This window comes from Lithobates pipiens, unplaced genomic scaffold (assembly GCF_037356315.1).
Source record: "Lithobates pipiens isolate NorthernLeopardFrog02 unplaced genomic scaffold, aLitPip1_a1.2 Scaffold_16, whole genome shotgun sequence".
Lineage (NCBI taxonomy): Eukaryota > Metazoa > Chordata > Amphibia > Anura > Ranidae > Lithobates > Lithobates pipiens.
Window position 1 is genome coordinate 62,906,629 of NW_027507748.1, and position 21,821 is coordinate 62,928,449.

The following is a 21,821-nucleotide window of genomic DNA, read 5'->3' on the forward strand; positions in this document are numbered from 1 at the left end:
AGTATAGGGCAGCGGTCAGCAGTAGTGCACCTCAACCCTATGTATTGTGGACCTATACCAGTCCTTATAGAATAGCAGACTGTACCTCACTCAACCCTATGTACTGAGTACCCTATACCTTACCAGTCCTTATAAGGACCTTTGTGGAACAAGTAGGTTGTGTGTGGGTGATTAGCAGACTGTACGTCAGTCCCTATACCGATGAAGGACTGCTGCAGTATAGGGCAGCGGTCAGCAGTAGTGCACCTCAACCCTATGTATTGTGGACCTATACCAGTCCTTATAGAATAGCAGACTGTACCTCACTCAACCCTATGTACTGTAGTACCCTATACCTTACCAGTCCTTATAAGGACCTTTGTGGAACAAGTAGGTTGTGTGTGAGTGATTAGCAGACTGTGCGTCAGTCCCTATACCGATGAAGGACTGCTGCAGTATAGGGCAGCGGTCAGCAGTAGTGCACCTTAACCCTATGTATTGTGAACCTATACCAGTCCTTATAGAATAGCAGACTGTACCTCACTCAACCCTATGTACTGTAGTACCCTATACCTTACCAGTCCTTATAAGGACCTTTGTGGAACAAGTAGGTTGTGTGTGAGTGATTAGCAGACTGTACGTCAGTCCCTATACCGATGAAGGACTGCTGCAGTATAGGGCAGCGGTCAGCAGTAGTGCACCTCAACCCTATGTATTGTGGACCTATACCAGTCCTTATAGAATGGCAGACTGTACCTCACTCAACCCTATGTACTGTAGCACCCTAGACAGACCAAGTTACCAGTCCTTATAAGGACCTTTGTGGAACAAGTAGGTTGTGTGTGAGTGATTAGCAGACTGTATGTCAGTCCCTATACCAATGAAGGACTGCTGCAGTATAGGGCAGCGGTCAGCAGTAGTGCACCTCAACCCTATGTATTGTGGACCTATACCAGTCCTTATAGAATGGCAGACTGTACCTCACTCAACCCTATGTACTGTAGTACCCTATACCTTACCAGTCCTTATAAGGACCTTTATGGAACAAGTAGGTTGTGTGACTGATTAGCAAACTGTACGTCAGTCCCTATACCGATGAAGGACTGCTGCAGTATAGGGCAGCGGTCAGCAGTAGTGCACCTCAACCCTATGTATTGTGGACCTATACCAGTCCTTATAGAATAGCAGACTGTACCTCACTCGACCCTATGTACTATAGCACCCTACACCAGGTTATTACCAGTCCTTATAAGGAGCTTTGTGGAACAAGTAGGTTGTGAATGATTAGCAGACTGCAGCAGAAGGGCAGCAGTCAAGTATAATATTCTTTCTATATTTGGAAGAAAGAATATTATACGTGTACAAGCCTATTACCATACCACTGATACCAGTCCTGAAAAGAACCTTTGTGGACCTAATAAAGTAACAGCTACTGATTAAACTGACCCTCACTGCCTCACACACTGCTTCCTGCCTGTCCCTATATAAACTGACAAAACAGAGGCTACTGGAACAATAACTGGAATAGCACTTTTGTGGACCTGATAGTAACAGCTAATGACTAAACTGACTGTCCCTACAGCAGACACACCATCCTGTCCCTTTCTCTAAACTAACAAAAGACACTCAGGCTGCTGCAACAATCAGTAGCACAGCAAACCTATATAAACCTAACACCTATACCAGTCCTGAAAAGAACTTTTGTGTACCAAATAGCTAGCGATTTGGGTCACTGCAATCTCTCCCTGCTCCACACAGCAACCTCTCCCTATAGTGACAGAAGAAAGAATGTAAAATGGCCACCGGATAGGGTCTATTTATAAGTTAGGGGGAATGTCCACGTGTCCATGTGCTGTAATGTCTCAATTGGCTGTCCTGTACCCCATGATGGATGTGTCATCATAGGTCAAAGTTCTTTTACACAGTAAACACGGAAGTCCGCCAGGCGAACGGCGCCAATAGTCCGCCGAACGGGCGGACCGCGAACAGCCGGAATTCGCCGCGAAATGACTGCCGGGCGAACCGTTCAGCCATCACTACCTGTGAAGGGATGGGTTTTAAAAAAAAGTAAAATGCAGTTCTTCGATAGAGGCGGGATAGGCTTCCCTGAAATGATTTGTCATTAGGGATTGCCTAAAGGCAGACAGGGCATGAGATCACCATACAGGATTGGTTTTAGTAAGGGTTCCTCGAGACCTGAAAATTATTTTTGGGGTGCCCTTGTTAAAGGGAGCTTCCAGATTCCGATAAGCCCCCCGCCCGCAGACCCCCACAACCACCGGCCAGGGTTGTGGGGATGAGGCCCTTGTCCTCACCAACATGGGGACAAGGTGCTTTGAGGGGCTACCTCAAAGCACCCTCCCAATGTTGAGGGCATGTGGCCTGGTACGGTTCAGGAGGGGGGGGCGCTCTCTCATCCCCCCTCTTTTCCTGCGGCCTGCCAGGTTGCGTGCTTGGATAAGGGTCTGGTATGGATTTTGAGGGGGACCCCCACGCCATTTTTTTTTTAAATCCAGTGATGGCTGGTGGTGGCTAATGGTGCCTTTCAAGATGCTATGCTCCAAGTGTAAGTGATGGCTTCTGAGATCTCGACGTGCTCATTCACAAACAACGGTTGAACTGTAAGCACTCTCCTTTCTCTCCTCCTATGTTTCTTTGCTCCAGTGGACATTAAGGGGTTCTACCCCCGCCACAGCTCCGACTGAGGACAACCACCCGATATATAACAGATCACATGTATATCCAGCTAATAAAAGCTCTACCATTACGGAGTCGCGCAGACAGTCTCAGACCCTCGATTCGTGTCCACTCCACCGTGCTGCAGCTCAGTTTCAGGGTCTTGGCAACCTTCTTATAGCCTAGGCCATATTTATGTAAGGCATTCTTTTTTTTTCAGATCCTCAGAGAGTTCTTCGCCATGAGGTGCCACGTTGAGCTTCCATTAATCAGTATGAGAGAGTGAGAGTGATAACACCAAATTTAACACACCTGCTCCCCATTCACACCTGAGACCTTGTAACACTATCGAGTCACATGATGCATGCGGCTTAGACATTATGGCTGTGTTTTGAGTTATTTTGAGAGGACAGCAAATTGACACTGTGATATACGCTGCACACCCACTACTTTACATTGTAGCAAAATGTCATTTCTTCAGTGTTGTCACATGAAAGGATATAATAAAATATTTACAAAAATGTGAGGGGTGTACTCGCTTTTGTGAGATACGGTACATTCCACATGAATAATTATGCTACCAAAATTTACACAGCACTTTACAATATAAAAAGGAGACAATATATATACAGTGCCTTGCGAAAGTATTCGGCCCCCTTGAACTTTTCAACCTTTTGCCACATTTCAGGCTTCAAACATAAAGATATAAAATTTTAATTTTTTGTGAAGAATCACCAACAAGTGGGACACAATTGTGAAGTGGAACGAAATCTATTGGATATTTTAAACTTTTTTAGCAAATAAAAAACTGAAAAGTGGTGCGTGCAAAATTATTCGGCCCCTTTACTTTCAGTGCAGCAAACTCACTCCAGAAGTTCAGCGAGGATCTCTGAATGATCCAATGTTGTCCTAAATGACTGATGGTGATAAATAGAATCCACCTGTGTGTAATCAAGTCTCTGTATAAATGCACCTTCTCTGTGATAGTCTCAGGGTTCTGTTGAAAGCGCAGCGAGCATCATGAAGACCAAGGAACACACCAGGCAGGTGCGTAATACTGTTGTGGAGAAGTTTAAAGCCGGATTTGGATACAAAAAGATTTCCCAAGCTTTAAACATCCCAAGGAGCACTGTGCAAGCGATCATTTTGAAATGGAAGGAGTATCAGACCACTGCAAATCTACCAAGACCTGGCCCGTCCCTCTAAACTTTCAGCTCAGACAAGGAGAAGACTGATCAGAGATGCAGCCAAGAGGCCCATGATCACTCTGGATGAACTGCAGAGAACTACAGCTGAGGTGGGAGAGTCTGTCCATAGGACAGCAATCAGTCGTACACTGCATAAATCTGGCCTTTATGGAAGAGTGGCAAGAAGAAAGCCATTTCTCAAAGATATCCATAAAAAGTCTCGTCTAAAGTTTGCCACAAGCCACCTGGGAGACACACCAAACATGTGGAAGAAGGTGCTCTGGTCAGATGAAACCAAAATCGAACTTTTTGCCCACAATGCAAAACTATATGTTTGGCATAAAAGCAACACAGCTCATCACCCTCAACACACCATCCCCACTGTCAAACATGGTGGTGGCAGCATCATGGTTTGAGCCTGCTTTTCTTCAGCAGGGACAGGGAAGATGGTTAAAATTGAGGGGAAGATGGATGCAGCCAAATACAGGACCATTCTGGATGAAAACCTGTTGGAGTCTGCAAAAGACCTGAAACTGGGACGGAGATTTATCTTCCAACAAGACAATGATCCCAAACATACAGCAAAATCTACAAAGGAATGGTTCACAAATAAACGTATCCAGGTGTTAGAATGGCCAAGTCAAAGTCCAGACCTGAATCCAATCCAGAATCTGTGGAAAGAGCTAAAAACTGCTGTTCACAAACGCTCTCCATCCAACCTCACTGAGCTCGAGCTGTTTTGCAAGGAAGAATGGGCAAGAATTTCAGTCTCTCGATGTGCAAAACTGATAGAGACATACCCCAAGCGACTTGCAGCTGTAATCGCAGCAAAAGGTGGCTCTACAAAGTATTAACGCAAGGGGGCTGAATAATTTTGCACGCCCCACTTTTCATTTTTTTATTAGTTAAAAAAGTTTCAAAAATCCAATAGATTTCGTTCCACTTCACAATTGTGTCCCACTTGTTGGTGATTCTTCACAAAAAATAAAAATTTTATATCTTTATGTTTGAAGCCTGAAATGTGGCAAAAGGTTGAAAAGTTCAAGGGGGCCGAATACTTTTGCAAGGCACTGTATATATATATATATATACAATAAAATACAAGAGGATTAAGAGGGCCCTGCTCAGAAGAGCTTACAATCTAATAGGGTGGGGCAGGTGGTACAAAAGTTTATAACTGATCTGATTACATTTGCGCTGCTCTCTGCATCAATACGCTGTGAGTACATGATACTGTGCACAAGGGGCAGGACCATGATGCCCTGCACTCAGTTTTCAAGACTAGGTGATGAAATAAAAGCACTGTAGGCAACGACGTGGTGCAGTTCCATATTGAAGGTGGACATTGCAGACAGATTTTTTATTTTTTTAACTCCAGAGAAACATTTTTTACAACTAATGCCTGAGTTGGCCTTTAATACTAACATTATTCCTAGTCTTACTTCCATCAGATATTCAAAAAATTATAGTAACAAACCACAGAATGTTAATAAACAAATATGAATAGCAGTGATACCAACCAACCAGCTGCCCCTTTAGGCCCCTTTCACAGTGGGGCGGTGCGGGCGTCGGCGGTAAAGCGCCGCTATTTTTAGCGGCTCTTTACCATCGTCTTAGCGGCGGTCTGCGGGCGCTAGCGGGGTGGTTTTAACCCCCGCTAGCGGCCGAAAAAGGGTTAAAACCGCCCGCAAATCGCCGCTGCAGCAGCGCTTTGCTGGCGGTATTGCCGCGCTGTCCCATTGATTTCAGTGGGTAGGAGCGGTTTAGGAGCGGTGAATACACCGCTCCTTCACCGCTCCAAAGATGCGGCTAGCAGGACTTTTTTCACTGTCCTGCCAGCGCACCGCTCCAGTGTGAAAGCCCTCCAGCTTTCACACTGGAGTGAAAGGGGCCGTTTTTTTTCAGGCGCTACACAGGCGCTATTTTTAGCGCTGTAACGCCTGAAAACCGCCCCAGTGTGAAAGGGGCCTTAAGGTGTAACAACACCAATATAAAATAGCAAAAAAATTAAAAAGTAGGTGCTTGATTGCTCACTATAAATATACAGTACTTCAATCAATGTACAAAAAAGTAAGAGCTTAATTGCTCAATTTACATCAATAAAAATTATAGATTTACATGACTATTGTATAACAGATATACCTTTCCTTTAATTAACCCTTATACTCCAACCTCTACCATAACCTAATTAACGAGACCACTCTGAATTTGGAGTAAAACACAGGCCATAGCAGCCTTATTTATTAACAAAACACTTTCAAATAAACACAAACATCTGTTATTAAAGCCCTCATTCCATCCTAGTGTTGGTCTTTACAGGAACCTCGATTACAATCTATGTAAATACTGCACTGAGGAACCTCTCAACTTTGTTAATAAGCCTCAAGCCGACAGGCTGACTCAGAGACAACCACTGACCGCAGACCCGTTATCAAAACTTCCAGCTAAACCTTCGTTAGCTGAAATATCACCATCAGGACCCATACCACCGAACGGTCCTGAACTCTTCTTTCCAAGGTCTCTTCCTTCACCTGCAAAGACCAACACCCGCCACTGCCACATCGTCTGAATCCTCTCATCCCTGTTTGAAAAGAAACAAAACAACACAACCAGACAAACCTAAACACAAAACAAGGGGAGGGTGGGCAAGAACTTTCCCTCATGCTGTGGTGCCAGGGGGAGGGGCCCGTTCCTTTTTCTTCACTTGTTACCCCCTCCCACCTTATTCTCCCAATCACAGCCTCTGTCGTATCCACATACCCTGTTCTCCCTGTCATGCCAGCCCTATGCCTATTTATTTTATTTATTTTGTTCCGGGCTTTTCTTTAATTTTATAGTGGGCAAAACCATGTAGATCATCCCTTTAGACATCTGGCAGCCACCCCTGGTTGTTCCCATGCACCTTTGAATGTAGCCTTCCCCCCGGGCCATCTTTAATATTGATTAGACCCTGGGAAAAACTTTTCTTGGGGCCTCCCCTCATGCAGTTTCGCTCTCCACATGCTCTGAGATATACAATAAATAGCAGCTAGACTCAAAATCAGTTTGTTGAATCAGATCAGGCATCTATTGCAATTGGTTGCCAGAGGTTACTGTATATCATTATCGCTCACTGACTGGTTGCTAGAGGTTACAGCACACATTACAGCTCATTACAGTTAGTTGCTAGAGGTTACATCACATGATTTCTGCTTGTTGATTGGTTGCTAGAAATTACTGTGGATATGACCTGGGGGGGGGGGGGGCATGATATACGTATCAATGCCGCCGGCCGCCACTATTTACATATGAATGCTGGTAATTTACATGTAAACACAGGGTCTGCAGGTGAGTCTTCTGTACACAACAATAGGGCAGAGCTGGGCAGCATTAGTAGCAGAATTTCACACTAAGATATTGGGACACAGCACAGAACTAAAACCTCAAGGGAAGAGGGAATTTAAACCAGGATAGTTGGCAAGTATGAGGCAGCTGCTTTGGGCCCCACAACAATGACAGGGCCCAGGGCAGCTGCCCCTTTTGCCCTGCCTTAAAAACGGCCCTGCTTACCCCACCTCACCATAACCTGTCTGGTTATACCTTCCTGTTTTGGTCCAAAAATCCTTCCATCTGTGTTTAGGCTATAACAATAGGAAATCATATCCATGTGGACCCAGGTATTTATTTTAAAGAAAAAGAGCATGTTAATGTAATTAGATGTTACAAACAATGGGTCAGATGTTAGAACATTAGTCCCTTTTAATTAAATATATTGTAGATGTCTTAAGTCAAGCATTTTCCACTCTTTTTTGGATCTTGAGATTAAACAGTTTGTTTTTTTGCGTGCATTACATGTGGAGAGCATGACCCCAAATAGTTGTAGAACCTTCTCTATGGAAAATCCATAGTTCCTGTTCAGAGGAACATCTGAGGTAGAAAACAAGGCTAAATAAGGGAAGATCATATGGAATCTACTAGGCATTCCATCAAACGGATAAGGGTGGATGGCTCATGGATAAATGGCTTGTAGTAAGTAGGAAAAGCTCCTTGACCTCGTGTATTGGACAGGATGGAGGGGCTTCTGTTGTTTGTCTTTCCTTGTGTCTCTTCCAGCTGTTTCCAATCACCTTCTCTACTCTCTTTCTCATGCAGCACAAATTTTATTAGCTCAGACCTGAGTCTCTTCCAAAAACCTTGTTTAGACTACAGATAGAAATCACACATAACTTGCCCTCTAAATCAACTGCGGTTTATCTCCATCTAAACTAAAGTGTTGTCTGACAACCTGCTGCCCGGGGTTGAAGTCTAAGGGTCATATGTGAAGAACAGGGGATGTCATTCATGATGCCATCACCTATGACGATCAGAGTGTGTTTAACGGATCACAGGGACAGGAAGGCAAACAGCAATAAAAAATTGTCTGAACTTCTAACTTTTCCTCATGTTACTGAAAAGGTGTTTTCATTTTGTTTATGTCCCTGTTGGAGAGATTTCCCATCATATCTTCTGAGTGGATAGAAGGCTTAAAGAATATGTCAACCCAGAATTTCATATCCCTGATATGTGCCTACTGTACCATGTACTTGTATTAAAATGTATCCTGTTCTCTTTGTATTGCTTCCTTTGTGTGAAATATCTGGTGTCACTGCCAGTTCCTCTGCTTTCTTATTAAATACAGGCCACACTAGGCAATGAAAGCACAGTGGTGTCAGTTTTCTGTCTGTGCTGGGAACTTAGCCTCCTCTCCTCCAATGATCAGACTGGTGCTGCTGACACGCCCCCCTGCACAGCCATTTACTGGAAAGACCAGTGTGCTGATGCTTTACCTTTCCCAACTCTCTAAGATTGGATCCTTATGCAGCTAAGAACAGAGGGCATGTGATCACTTATTAAAAAGGGGAATTAAGGTATTCATAATGTTTTTTATATGTATACACAAATGGTGAGGGTTTTTCTAAAATTACAAACATGTTATACTTACCTACCCTATTGCACAGAGCAGCCCTGATCCTCATTTTCTGGGGTCCCTTGCCAGTGATCTAGGCTTCTCCTCTTCTGTATGTACCACCATAGCAAGCTGCTCGCTCCTGAGCCAGGCTGAGTGCGTCTATAGACAGCAGCAGGAGACAATGGTTGTAGCTGCTGCCTCCGTGCCTGTGTGATGAGTGAGAAAGAGCAGCGCTGGCTGCAGAGGGGCACAGTGTTGGATCAGAATAGGACTCAGGTAAGTATAAAAGGAGTAAGGGGGCGAAATTTAGATAAAACCTACTTTGCTCTGGGTCCAGAGTAAGTAATAAACAGTCAATCACCCGCGCTAAATATAATAATTGGTGTTAGACTTGCCACTGCTGTTCATTACAAAGGTCAATAATGTGAGAAAAAAAAAATATATATATATACCACAGCGCAAATAAGCCTAAATAAATAGTAATAATAGTAAAGTGCTAATACCGTGCATGAAATATGTGTGCAAAGAACAATTGAAATAGTAAAAATTATGAACAAGCATATAGCCAGTGAAAGTTCAAATAAGTGTGCATAATAAAGTTCCAATTGCAAAGACTCCTTCACAAGTGCTGCTGTGCTGACAATTCCCAAGGTGATGCAATAATAATTGATATCCACACAGAAGGTAACGTATGCCCCCCCCCCCCCCCCCAAGTGGTTAGACTCACCAGATCCAATGGACCACTCAAGCAGTACTGAGTTGTGGACTTAGTCTGGTGAGCAGGGTGATGAGACTCCAACTCCAACATACGATTCTTCCTATAATGTTTCAAACTCGGACATTAAAAGAGAGAGCCCACATAGTGTAGTACCTCTTGTTTATTCAGTAAAAATCAAGCTTACAATGTTCCATAGTAAAAAACAAAATGTGGGGCTGTGGAAATTAACGATTAATTTCTTGATTAATTTATTTTGATCGGTACTCACCTCTCTGACAACTTTTGGGTTCTTCAGGGAGTTCCGTTGGAGATCCGGTGAAGTCACTGACATCGACGTCACCGGACTCTTCCCCCCTTCCCCAAGTGCCTCCGAGTCGAAACGCGAGTCGAGACCCCAGATGACGACTCCGTAGTCTAAACGTGTTGGATGGACTCCTTTGCAGACATTGCTTGCATTCATTTATATACACGCTGTTTTGATATCCTCAAAATGTGAGTGTTTTTTTATTCGCCTTTTATAATAAAGCAATTTTGTATGACAATATTACGCTATGTTGGATTTCTATCTCTACGGTTTTATGTATGATACCACTACTCCATCTTCTATTGGATAATAATGAGCTTCTGCCAAATTGATGTTGCAGTGCGAGCTGAATGTGTGGACTACCTATATCTTTTGGGCCGAGTTCCATATATAAGCCTACATGACTTGGGGGGGCATATGCCTAGCTAAGTCCAAGCTTTCCGGTAAGCCTCCTCCAGTTTCACTGTGGTGGTGGTGTTGCATGTGTGAAGAGTATACCTTGGAAGTCTTTAACTAATCGGGCATCGAATTTTATCTTTTTGGGACTGCATTAGCACTTGCACTTTTTAAGAATAAGTTGTGATTGATCATACAATTTTCTCACTTAATAGTGTTTGATTCTAATTTTTGGGTTCACGGAGCACAAGTGAATCTGTTTTATATCTACATATTTTTAGATATACATATATTTACACGTATATCTTGTTTGCGCTGTGATATATATATTTTTCTCACAAGAGTAAGTAATGTCCATAGTGCAGGCGTCAGGAGTAAGTAACGCAAAAAGTGCAGGGGTAAGGAGGAAGTAACAGCCAGAGGTCAGTAGTAAGCAGTGCACATAATGCTGAGGCTACCTACTTCCCCTTCATCCCACTAGATCAGAGTTTTACCCTAATCATAGTGGTTAGATCAGGTCAGGAGCTAGGGGGAACCAGGGGAGCAATAAAATATGGGATCATGATTAAGTAATGGTTAAAGGGAAGAAAATAACTTATAAGCCACATAAAAGAGATTTATTTCTTATTTCAAGTGTGGATTGTCTCTGTTTCTCACGCAGCACAAGTTTTATTGCCTCAGATTTGAGTTTCTTCCAGAATACTTGTTTAGACTGCAGATAAAAACCACACATAACACGTTCCTCTAAATCGTCTGTGGTTTATGACCATCCATCCTTGTGTGCTCTTCGCCACCCTGCTGGCTGATGCTTTAAATTACTCTACACATATGTTTGACAACACTAACCTCAGACTGACACCATATTGATCATTGGATTTATCTATGGTATGATCCATGGGTCAGAATATCCTGTACAGAGATATACAGTTGAAATGTAAACCGAAAGCCTGGCTTCTGGAATTTAGGGAAGGATTCCGAAGTTTTCGTTTCAGTGTACAGAGCCTGAGCTTTTTTATTATTATTAAAAAGCGTATCTAAACCCAAAACCAAAAATGTTGTATATTTCAGTCCTTGGCGTAGTGGTTGCATTTGTGTTTTTTCAAGGTTTATTTTTACATAGTAATCTTGCAAATAATACACTTCCCGTCCCTGAATGGCTGTGTCAATCTTTCACCATATCTATTGAGGGATCTACAATATGGTGTCACCCTGGGCTGCTCACGAATGTCAACCTAGGCTCCAAACATGTTGTCTTCACATCATATGCATGAGGCTAGGTTTGGACACATGGCAAGTGGTAAGAGGACTGGAGTGAAGGTAGGAAAGGTGTCTGTGGGGGCTCAAAAAAGTCGAGAGGAGAAAGAGAGAGTCTAGGTATGAGTGAAGGTGGTGGAGATGTGGGTAGGGGGTATAGGGGTATACTAACTAGTGAGATATTTCAAGATGGCCCTCTAAGTTTGAGGCTTTGAATTTCCAGGTGAGGAACATTGCATCAGGTCATGTGCAGTAGAAAGGATTCTACATAAGCACTATGACTGTTTTTTATAGCATAGCTCCCAACTATCCCTGATTTCAAGGCACTGTCCCTGATTTGGAGCAATGTCCCTCTGTTCCTCATTCCTCCTCATTTGCCCCTCATTTTGGTCTGACCTATATAGATGTATATAAATGCACTGGTGATGTCGTTTTTTATCGTTCTGCTAAAGAGGTTGAACATTAGTGCAGGGGCGTACCTAGAGCATTTGGCACCCGGGGCGGATCCTATATCTGGTACCCCCCCCCCCCCCAAATTTTACATGAAAAAACACCCACGATTTATTTTCCATTTTCTCAAGAATATTTATTGTATACAGCACACGCCTGGATTCTGCACCCTGTATATAGGACATACCTGCATTCTGCACCCTGTATACAGCACATATCTGCATTCTGCACTCTGTATATAGGACATATCTGCATTCTGCACCCTGTATATAGGACATATCTGCATTCTGCACCCTGTATACAGCACATATCTGCATTCTGCACTCTGTATATAGGACATATCTGCATTCTGCACCCTGTATATAGGACATATCTGCATTCTTCACCCTGTATATAGGACATATCTGCATTCTGCACCCTGTATATAGGACATATCTGCATTCTGCACCCTGTATATAGCATGCGCCTGGATTCTGCACCCTGTATATAGGACATATCTGCATTCTGCACCCTGTATATAGGACATATCTGCATTCTGCACCCTGTATATAGCATGCGCCTGGATTCTGCACCCTGTATATAGGACATATCTGCATTCTGAACCCTGTATATAGGACATATCTGCATTCTGCACCCTGTATATAGCATGCGCCTGGATTCTGCACCCTGTATATAGGATATATCTGCATTCTGCACCCTGTATATAGGACATATCTGCATTCTGCACCCTGTATATAGCATGCGCCCTGTATTCTGCACCCTGTATATAGCATGCGCCTGTATTCTGCACCCTGTATATAGCACATATCTACATTCTGCACCCTGTATATACCACATATCTACATTCTGCACCCTGTATATAGGACATATCTACATTCTGCACCCTGTATATAGCACATATCTGGATTCTGCACCCTGTATATAGCACATATCTGCATTCTGCACCCTGTATACAGCACATATCTGCATTCTGCACCCTGTATATAGCATGCGCCTGTATTCTGCACCCTGTATATAGGACATATCTGCATTCTGCACCCTGTATATAGCACATATCTGCATTCTGCACCCTGTATATAGCATGCGCCTGTATTCTGAACCCTGTATATAGCATGCGCCTGTATTCTGCACCCTGTATATAGCATGCGCCTGTATTCTGCACCCTGTATATAGCTCATATCTGCATTCTGCACCCTGTATATAGCACATATCTGCATTCTGCACCCTGTATATAGGACATAGATACATTCTGCATCCTGTATATAGGACATAGCTACATTCTGCACCCTGTATATAGGACATATCTGCATTCTGAAATCCCCCCTCCCCCATCAGGTCAGCTACACTATATACATGGCAGGGGGAGGGGGTGATGGACACAGCAGTCACCCTGACCCCCCCTCAGACCAGCACAGGGTAGACACAATACTCCAGCCTCTTCTTACATCAAACCCCCTCCCCCCCCCCCAATCAGCTACACTATACACATGGCAGGGAGAGGGGGACACAGCAATCACCCTGACCCCCCCCCCCCCCCAGACCAGCACATGGCAGGGGTAGACACACTCCTCCAGCCCCTTCTTACATCAACCCCCCCAATCAGGTCAGACAGCTACACAATACACATGGCAGGGGGAGGGAGTGATGGACATGCAGTGGTGGGTGGAGGCGGAGCTAGCAGGAGGGAATACAGTCACTCACTGAACAGTCTGGAACAGTCCATTGTGGCCATGGCACGGGGGGGGGTGTTCTAAAAAAAAATAAAGATATAACGGAGCCGGTAATCGGCTATTATTCCTCCTCGCGCTGTCAGCGCGAGGAGAAAAAAAAAAAAAGCCGATCACCGGCGGCCGTGATTGGGACATCAGTCCCAATCATGGCCAGCCCTGCTAGTGCCCACCTGCCCCCTGCCAGTGCCCACCTGCCCCCTGCCAGTGCCACATTAATAAAAAGAAAGTGCCCCCTGTCAGTGCCACCCAGCAGTGCCCACAGTGCCACCCAGCAGTGCCCACAGTGCCACCCAGCAGTGCCCACAATCTGCCTCAACAAAGGTGCTGCACCCCAGTGCCACATATCCGTGCCCAGCAGTGCCGCCCATCAGTGCCTAGCAGTGCCGCCCATCAGTGCCCAGCAGTGCCACCTATCAGAGCCACCTATGAGTGCCACCTATCAGTGCCCATCAGTCCCATCTTTCAGTGGTACCTATCAGTGCCCATCCGTGCCACCCATCCGTGCCACCCATCTGTGTCACCCATCCGTGCCACCTTATCTGTGCCCATCTTTGCCCATCAGTGCCGCCTTATCTGTGCCTATTAGTGCCGCCTTAACTATGCCTATCAGTGCCCACCAGTGCAGCCTATCAGTGCCCACCAATGCAGCCCATCAGTGCCCACCAGTGCAGCCTATCAGTGCCGCCTCATCAGCGCACTTCAATGAAGGAGAAAAATTACCCGTTTGCAAAATTTTATAACAAACTATTAAACATGATTTTTTTTTTTTTTGCATCTTTTTTTGTTTGTTTAGCAAAAAATAAAACTCCGAGCTGTAACGAAATACCACCAAAAGAAATCTCTATTTTTGGGAAAAAAATGATAAAAATTTCATTTGGGTACAGTGTTGTATGCCCGCGCAATTGTCATTCAAAGTGCATCAGCGCTGAAAGCTGAAAATTGGTCTGGGACTGAGGGGGGTTTAAGTGCCCAGTAAGCAAGTGGTTAATTAAAGGTAGATGGGGGTGGAGTTAGGTACTGATTTATGTGAGTACGGTTAAACAGGTAGGATCTGAACTACCCTAGTCAGGAGAGGAACAAACCCTCTTCCTGAGAGCACCGCCAACAGCGATCACACGCTGTCAGATATATTTTGTAATGTAGCAATGGTAACTTGTACCATCTTGAGCGGATCTTGTAATTATTTTCTTGTGTGGTCAACCTAAGTGAGTGATAATGTTTATGTTCTCCCACTCTTCATTTGTTAGTATACAGTACATGTCAGATCTTGTCCCCAGGCCTTACAAGCAGTTCCCAAATTAGGTGAGATGGTTGAGTACATGATAGAGTATTCATAATTATTATTATTATTTAGTTTACGTAGCACTTTACAATATAAAAGGACACAATACAGTTACAATACAATAAAATATAGGAGGATTAAGTGGGCCCTGAGCTTACAATCTAATAGGGTGGGGCAGGTGGTACAAAAGGTTGTAACTGTGGGGAAAAAGCTGATGGAAGTAGTAGGAGATTAGTTGGAGACATGATAGGCTTTCCTGAAGAATTGAGTTTTCAGGGATCGCCTGAAGGTAGTAAAGCCGCGTACACACGGGCGGACTGTCTGGCCTACTTAGTCCGCCGAAACACATTTCAGCGGACAGTCCGCTCGTGTGTGGGCTTCAGCGGACTTTTTCAGCGTGCAGTCTGGCGGACTAAGTATTTCGGAATTTCCGTAATACTGTCCGTCGGACTCGCATTTCGGCGGACAATCCGCCCGTGTGTGTGCCAGTCCGCCGTACTTTTGAAATGAGCGGACTTTTCCCGCCCGGAGAAAAGTACGCTCATTTCGAGCGGGTATCCAGGTAGGCGGGGCCGGCGAGGGAGACGTCGCTGGCCCCGCCGCCTGGTATGGACTTAAAGGGGAACCCCAACGCCGAAAAAAATCGACGTGGGGGTCCCCCTCAAGTCCACAACAGACCCTTGTCCGAGCACGCTACCCGGCCGGCCAGGAAAGGGGGGAGAGCAAGCGCCCCCCCTCCTGAGCCGTACCAGGCCGCGTGCCCTCATCATGGGGGGGTGCCTTGGGGAAGGGGGGGCCGCGCGGCCCCCCCACCCCAAAGCACCTTGTCCCCATGTTGATGAGGACAAGGGCCTCTTCCCGACAACCCTGGTCGTTGGTTGTCGGGGTCTGCGGGCGGGGGGCTTATCGGAATCCGGGAGCCCCCTTTAATAAGGGGGCCCCCGGATACCGGCCCCCCACCCTATGTGAATGAGTATGGGGTACAATGTACCCCTACCCATTCACCTGTAAAATAAAAGTACCAAAAAAAACACAACACACGAGATAAAATACTTTATTGCACAGCTCCGGGGGTCTTCCGTCTTCGGGGGTCTTCTCGCCGGACTCCTCCGCTATCTTCTTGTAGCTCTTTTGCTAGCGGAGGAGTCTGGCTTTCTTCCTCGCCGCCGGCCTCTTCTCCCGACTTCGGGGGTCTTGTCCCCCTCTTCGGTTCTTTTGCCGGGCCACCGCGCCTTCTTATAGCTCTTTTACAGGCGGTGGCCCGGTCTTCTGTCGCCGCCGTCGCCGCCGCCTTCCGTTCTTCTTCTTCTTCTCCAGGAGATGTTGCCTCGACGATCTCTCCGGCCGGAATGCCAGGGCCGCGCGGCCACTTATATAGGGACAATGGGGCGGTGTCACATGGCTTTATGTCACATGGGTTGGTCACATGGGTTGATGTCACATGGGGACTATGACATCGTAAGGGGGTGGGGTCACCATGTGACACCAACCCATGTGACATAAAGCCATGTGACACCGCCCCATTGTCCCTATATAAGTGGCCGCGCAGCGCGGCCCTGGCATTCCGGCCGGAGAGATCGTCGAGGCAACATCTCCTGGAGAAGAAGAAGAAGAAGAACGGAAGGCGGCGGCGACGGTGGCGGCGACGGCGGCGACAGCGGCGACAGAAGACCGGGCCACCTCCTGTAAAAGAGCTATAAGAAGGCGCGGTGGCCCGGCAGAAGAACCGAAGAGGGGGACAAGACCCTCGAAGTCGGGAGAAGAGGCCGGCGGCGAGGAAGAAAGCCGGACTCCTCCGCTAGCAAAAGAGCTACAAGAAGATAGCGGAGGAGTCCGGCGAGAAGACCCCCGAAGACGGAAGACCCCCGGAGCTGTGCAATAAAGTATTTTATCTCGTGTGTTGTGTTTTTTTGGTACTTTTATTTTACAGGTGAATGGGTAGGGGTACATTGTACCCCATACTCATTCACATAGGGTGGGGGGCCGGTATCCGGGGACCCCCTTATTAAAGGGGGCTCCCGGATTCCGATAAGCCCCCCGCCCGCAGACCCCGACAACCAACGGCCAGGGTTGTCGGGAAGAGGCCCTTGTCCTCATCAACATGGGGACAAGGTGCTTTGGGGTGGGGGGGCCGCGCGGCCCCCCCTTCCCCAAGGCACCCCCCATGTTGAGGGCACGCGGCCTGGTACGGCTCAGGAGGGGGGGGCGCTCGCTCGCCCCCCTTTCCTGGTCGGCCGGGTAGCGTGCTCGGACAAGGGTCTGTTGTGGACTTGGGGGGGACCCCCACGCCGATTTTTTTCGGCGTTGGGGTTCCCGTTTAAGTCCATACCAGGCGGCGGGGCCAGCGGCGTCTCCTTCCCCGCCTACCTGGAGACGCGCTCGAAATGAGCGGACTTTCCTCCGCGTGTGTGGGCGAGTCCGTTCATTTCAAAAGTAGGGCGGATAGTATGGTGGACTTAGTACGCCGTATTAGTCCGCTCAAAAAGTGGTGTGTGTGGTCAAGTCCGTTCATTCGAGAGTATGACGGACTGTCTGTCGGATTGTCTGACGGACTAAGTTGGCCAGACAGTCCGCCCCGTGTGTACGCGGCTTAAGAGTAGGGGATAGCCAGACCAGTGGAGGTAGCGAGTTCCAGAGGATGGGATAGACTCTGGAGAAATCCTGGAGACAAGCATGGGAGGAGGAGACGAGAGAGCTTTCAAGTAGGAGGTATTGAGAAGAGCGGAGAGGATGATTTGGGTGATATTTGGAGACAAGATTGGTGATGTAGCTCGGGGCGAGTTTTGAATTTTGAGTATTTTGAATTTAATTCGCTGGGTGATTGAGAGACAGTGTAGGGATTGGAGGAGAGGGTTGGCAGAGACTGAGTGGTTGGTAAGGTGGATAAGTCTGGCAGCAGCATTCATGATAGGCTGAAGAGGGGATAGCCTATGGAGAGGCAGGCCAATGAGAAGGGATTTGCAATAGTGAAGGCAAGAGATAACTAGGGAGTGAATGAGGAGCTTGGTGGTTTCATTTGTTAAAAAGGTGGCGAATTTTAGAGATGTTACGGAGATGAATTCTACAAACCTTTGACAACGATTGGACTTGGGGCTGAAATGACAAGTTAGAGTCTAGGATTACACCTAGTACCCTGGTGTGAGGGGAGGGACTGATAGTTGCATTGTTGATTTTGATGGAAAAGTCATGGAGGGGGGCACGGGCGGGGGGGAATATTAATAGCTCAGTTTTAGAGAGATTTAGTTTAAGGAAGTGGTGCGACATCCATGCTGATATGTCAGGTAGCAAGTTAGTAATGTGAGAAGAGACTGAAAGAGTGAGGTGAGGAGTAGACAGATAGATTTGGGTGTCATCGGTGTATATGTGCTATTGGAAGCCGTAGGCGGTTATCAAATGACCAAGGGAGGAGGTGTAGATAGAGAAGAGAAGGGGTCCAAGAACAGAGCCTTGGGGGACCCCCACAGAAAGGGGCAATGGAGAGGAGGAGACAGAGTTGTAGGTGACACTGAAGGAGCGCTGTGATAGATAGGCAGAGAACCAGGATAGAGCAGAATCTCGGAGGCCAAGGGAATGTACTTTATTGAGAAGGAGCGATTGGTCAACAGTATCGAAGGCCACAGAGAGGTCAAGTAGTATGAGTATGGAGCATTGGCTGTTGGTTTTAACAGTTAGTAAATTGTTAGTTTTATTAAGGCAGTTTCCATGGAGTGCTGCAAGCAAAAGCCAGACTGTAAGGGGTCAAGAAGGCTATTTTCACTGAGGTAGGAGCTAAGACAGTTGTACACTAAGCATTCTAGAAGTTTAGAGGTGAATGAGAGCAGTGAGATGGGTCTTAAGTTATTTAAATTGGTGGGGTCCAGTGAGGGCTTTTTAAGTATGGGAGTGATCTTCGCATGTTTTAGAGGGGAGGGGAAGGTGCCACTAGAGAGGAAGAGATTGAAGATGTGAGTGAGGGAGCATAGGATAGAAGAAGAGGGTGACCGTAGTAGTTGGGAGGGAACAGGATGCAAGGGACAATTGGTAAGGTGGGCATCTGAGAAAAGTTTTGTAGCCAATTCAAAAGAGGAGAGTGTTGAATGTGCTGTTAGGCAAGGTATGTTGGGTGGGGAAGATGTACACACACTGGAGGTGTCCTCATGAATTACATCAATCTTGTCTTTGAAGGGATTGGCAATCTCTTGGGCAGTGAGTGAGTTAGTGGGTAGAGGGGGTGGGGGACGAAGCAGAGAGTTAAAGGTTGAGAAGAGCCGACAGGGACTGGATGACAAAGTATTAATAAAAGAAACAAAGTAGGCTTGTTTGGCAGCATAAGCAGCAGTATAAGTCTGATGTTAAGTGTCTTTGGAGAGTGGTTTGTGTCTTAGTCTTTTGAGTGTAACAAATGAAAAAGGGTAAGTGGTGTGTGGTGAATAGATGGCAAGTCCTAGGGTTGTTTAGATAATGCCGTATTTAGGAGTAGGACCATAGCGGTTATATCATTAGCATGGGAGTTTCAACAAAGCTGTGCGAAAAAAGTATAATTTGGAGAATTGAGACAAACTATTTAATACTGTCAGGGGTACTTACAATGGTCAGCTTTATTCAGTTAGTTAAAGTGGTTGTAAAGTATCATTGTTTATTTTCCTAAAAAAAGAAAGAAGTCACACTTATCTGCTCTGTGCAAGGGTATTGGACAGAGTGGCCTGAAATGCCTCTTCTGGGGTCCCCTGCTGGTGATCTAGGCTCTTCTCAATGTGCCACCATAGGAAGCCGCTTCCTATGGTGCAACACCCACGGGTTTGCTCCCGAGTTGGGCTGTGTGCATAGAATGCATTAAGGTAAAAAAAACTTTTAACCACTTTAAAACCTCTGTACTAAAATTAAATTTTTTTAAATTTTAACTGCATACTGTGTTAGGCTATAATTTGTTAGTCACCTTCTGTATCTTCCTACGTACATACAGTAAGACCATGAAGAAAGAACATCCAGCCTCTAACGGGAAGCAGGATCACAGCAGCATAAAAAAAAGAAGGAATTTAATTATTTGGAGGAACAAAAGAAGGTAATTTTTTTAAATCAAAAATACATGCTTGAATAGATTTTTTTTTTCCTAAACCAGAGTTTAGTGTTACTTTAAATCTCAGCTCCTTTATTTTACAAGACCTTTCTGCATTTCCTCTAGATCGGAGTTCTCCTTTACATTGTGTTGGTGCAATATGTTTAATGTTACCTGTTTGGCTTGGACATTGATACTTGACCTCTGAAGAGCCTTGGGGATTGCTATGGAAGCAGCAGATCCTGTATTTCCCCCTAGGTAAACACAAGAAAAGCAATCGGCAGCGTGGCTGTACTGTACACACGTCTCAGCGATGTTTACGTAAGCTTGCACTGACACAAGTGAAATGAATCACACAAGTTTTGCCCAATTAAGTGTAATGTTTGTGGAGCGAACGTTCAGGATACTCCCAATCTCTGAAGACAAGGAGGTCTGTGAATGGTTAGGAGGCTCACACATACCAGGATAACTGCAGGCATTGCAAAGTACATATACACACAATTATGTAAAGCATATGACAACAACAAAGATAAGAAAACAAATAAAACATATATTTAAGGAACACGTTTAAAATAAAATGTGCATACAAATCTAGGCAATAAGTAAAATTGTTTAGAAGAAGGTTAAGGCCTTTGGGAAAACTGCAACTGAGCTATAAGAAAGTCAGCTAATTTTTAAAGGGGCAACTCCACCTTTGTGGAAAAAAAGGTATAGCAAATAATAAAAAATAATCTAGCATATACAATTGTTACACAAATCATGTTGTAATTTACCATATAAGCTTTATTGAGACTTCAGAATTATAAGGTACAATCAGCTGTAAAATATTCATATGATGATAAATCAGACATAATCCAACAGGTATACAATAATCTCATTAAAGAGGAAGTAAACCAGGATGAGTTTACTTCCTCTTTCATTCCCTGCAAAGGCAAAGCATAATGGGCTACTATGCATCGCATAGTAGTCCATTATGTGCCACTTACCTGACACAGGAGCCAGCGAATAGCCGCTGTCCCCTGTAGTCCGGCGCATCCATCTTCTCGGTGGGGTCTCGCAGCTCCGCCGCAGTCATTCGGCGAAGCCGCGATGACGTCACTCCCGTGCATGCGCAGCATCTTCGTCGTTGACGATGCCGCGCTCAGTGCGCCTGCACGCCGCTGTCTACGGCGCATGCGCCATAGACAGCGGTGCCTGTCTTCGAGCAAATATCTCCTAAACGGTATAGGTTTAGGACATATTTCTTGGACCTACAGGTAAGCCTTAATCTAGGCTTACCTGTAGGTCAAAGTGTGTTGTAAGGGTTTACAACCACTTTAAGAATTTGATTAGATTTTTTGATTTAATATGAGATTTGTACTGCGCCGAATGTGCTCCGTTAGTGCATTCTTCTTCAAAATAAGATAGCAACATGGGCGTCCACAAGGGGGGTCAAGTGCCCCCGCCCCGCGGAATCAGGGATCGGCAGGCCATCTGCCCTGGGGCCACTTTGAGCTTCAGCGTCGCCCAGGGCCGAATCCAAGTGCAGAGTCCTCCCCTCCCTCCTCCTCCTCTTGTTACGGAGTTTGCGTCTGAATTGTTCGCTGTAACAAAGTCCCACCTTCTAGATGGGTGGCTCCTCCTGTGATAGACAGAACAGAAGGTCTAGGAGGTGGGACTTTGTTACAGTGCCGCCGAATAATTCAGACGTAGGCTCTGTGACACAGAGAGAGATAACCACTGCGTGATCCAGGCACTGGTGAGACTACATTGATTGGCACTGGTGAGTCTGCACTGATGACCACAGACCGAGGCTGCATTGATGGGCAAAGACCGAGGCTGCATTCATAGGCACAGACCAAGACTGCATTAATGGGCCCCAGACCGAGTCTGCATTGATGGGC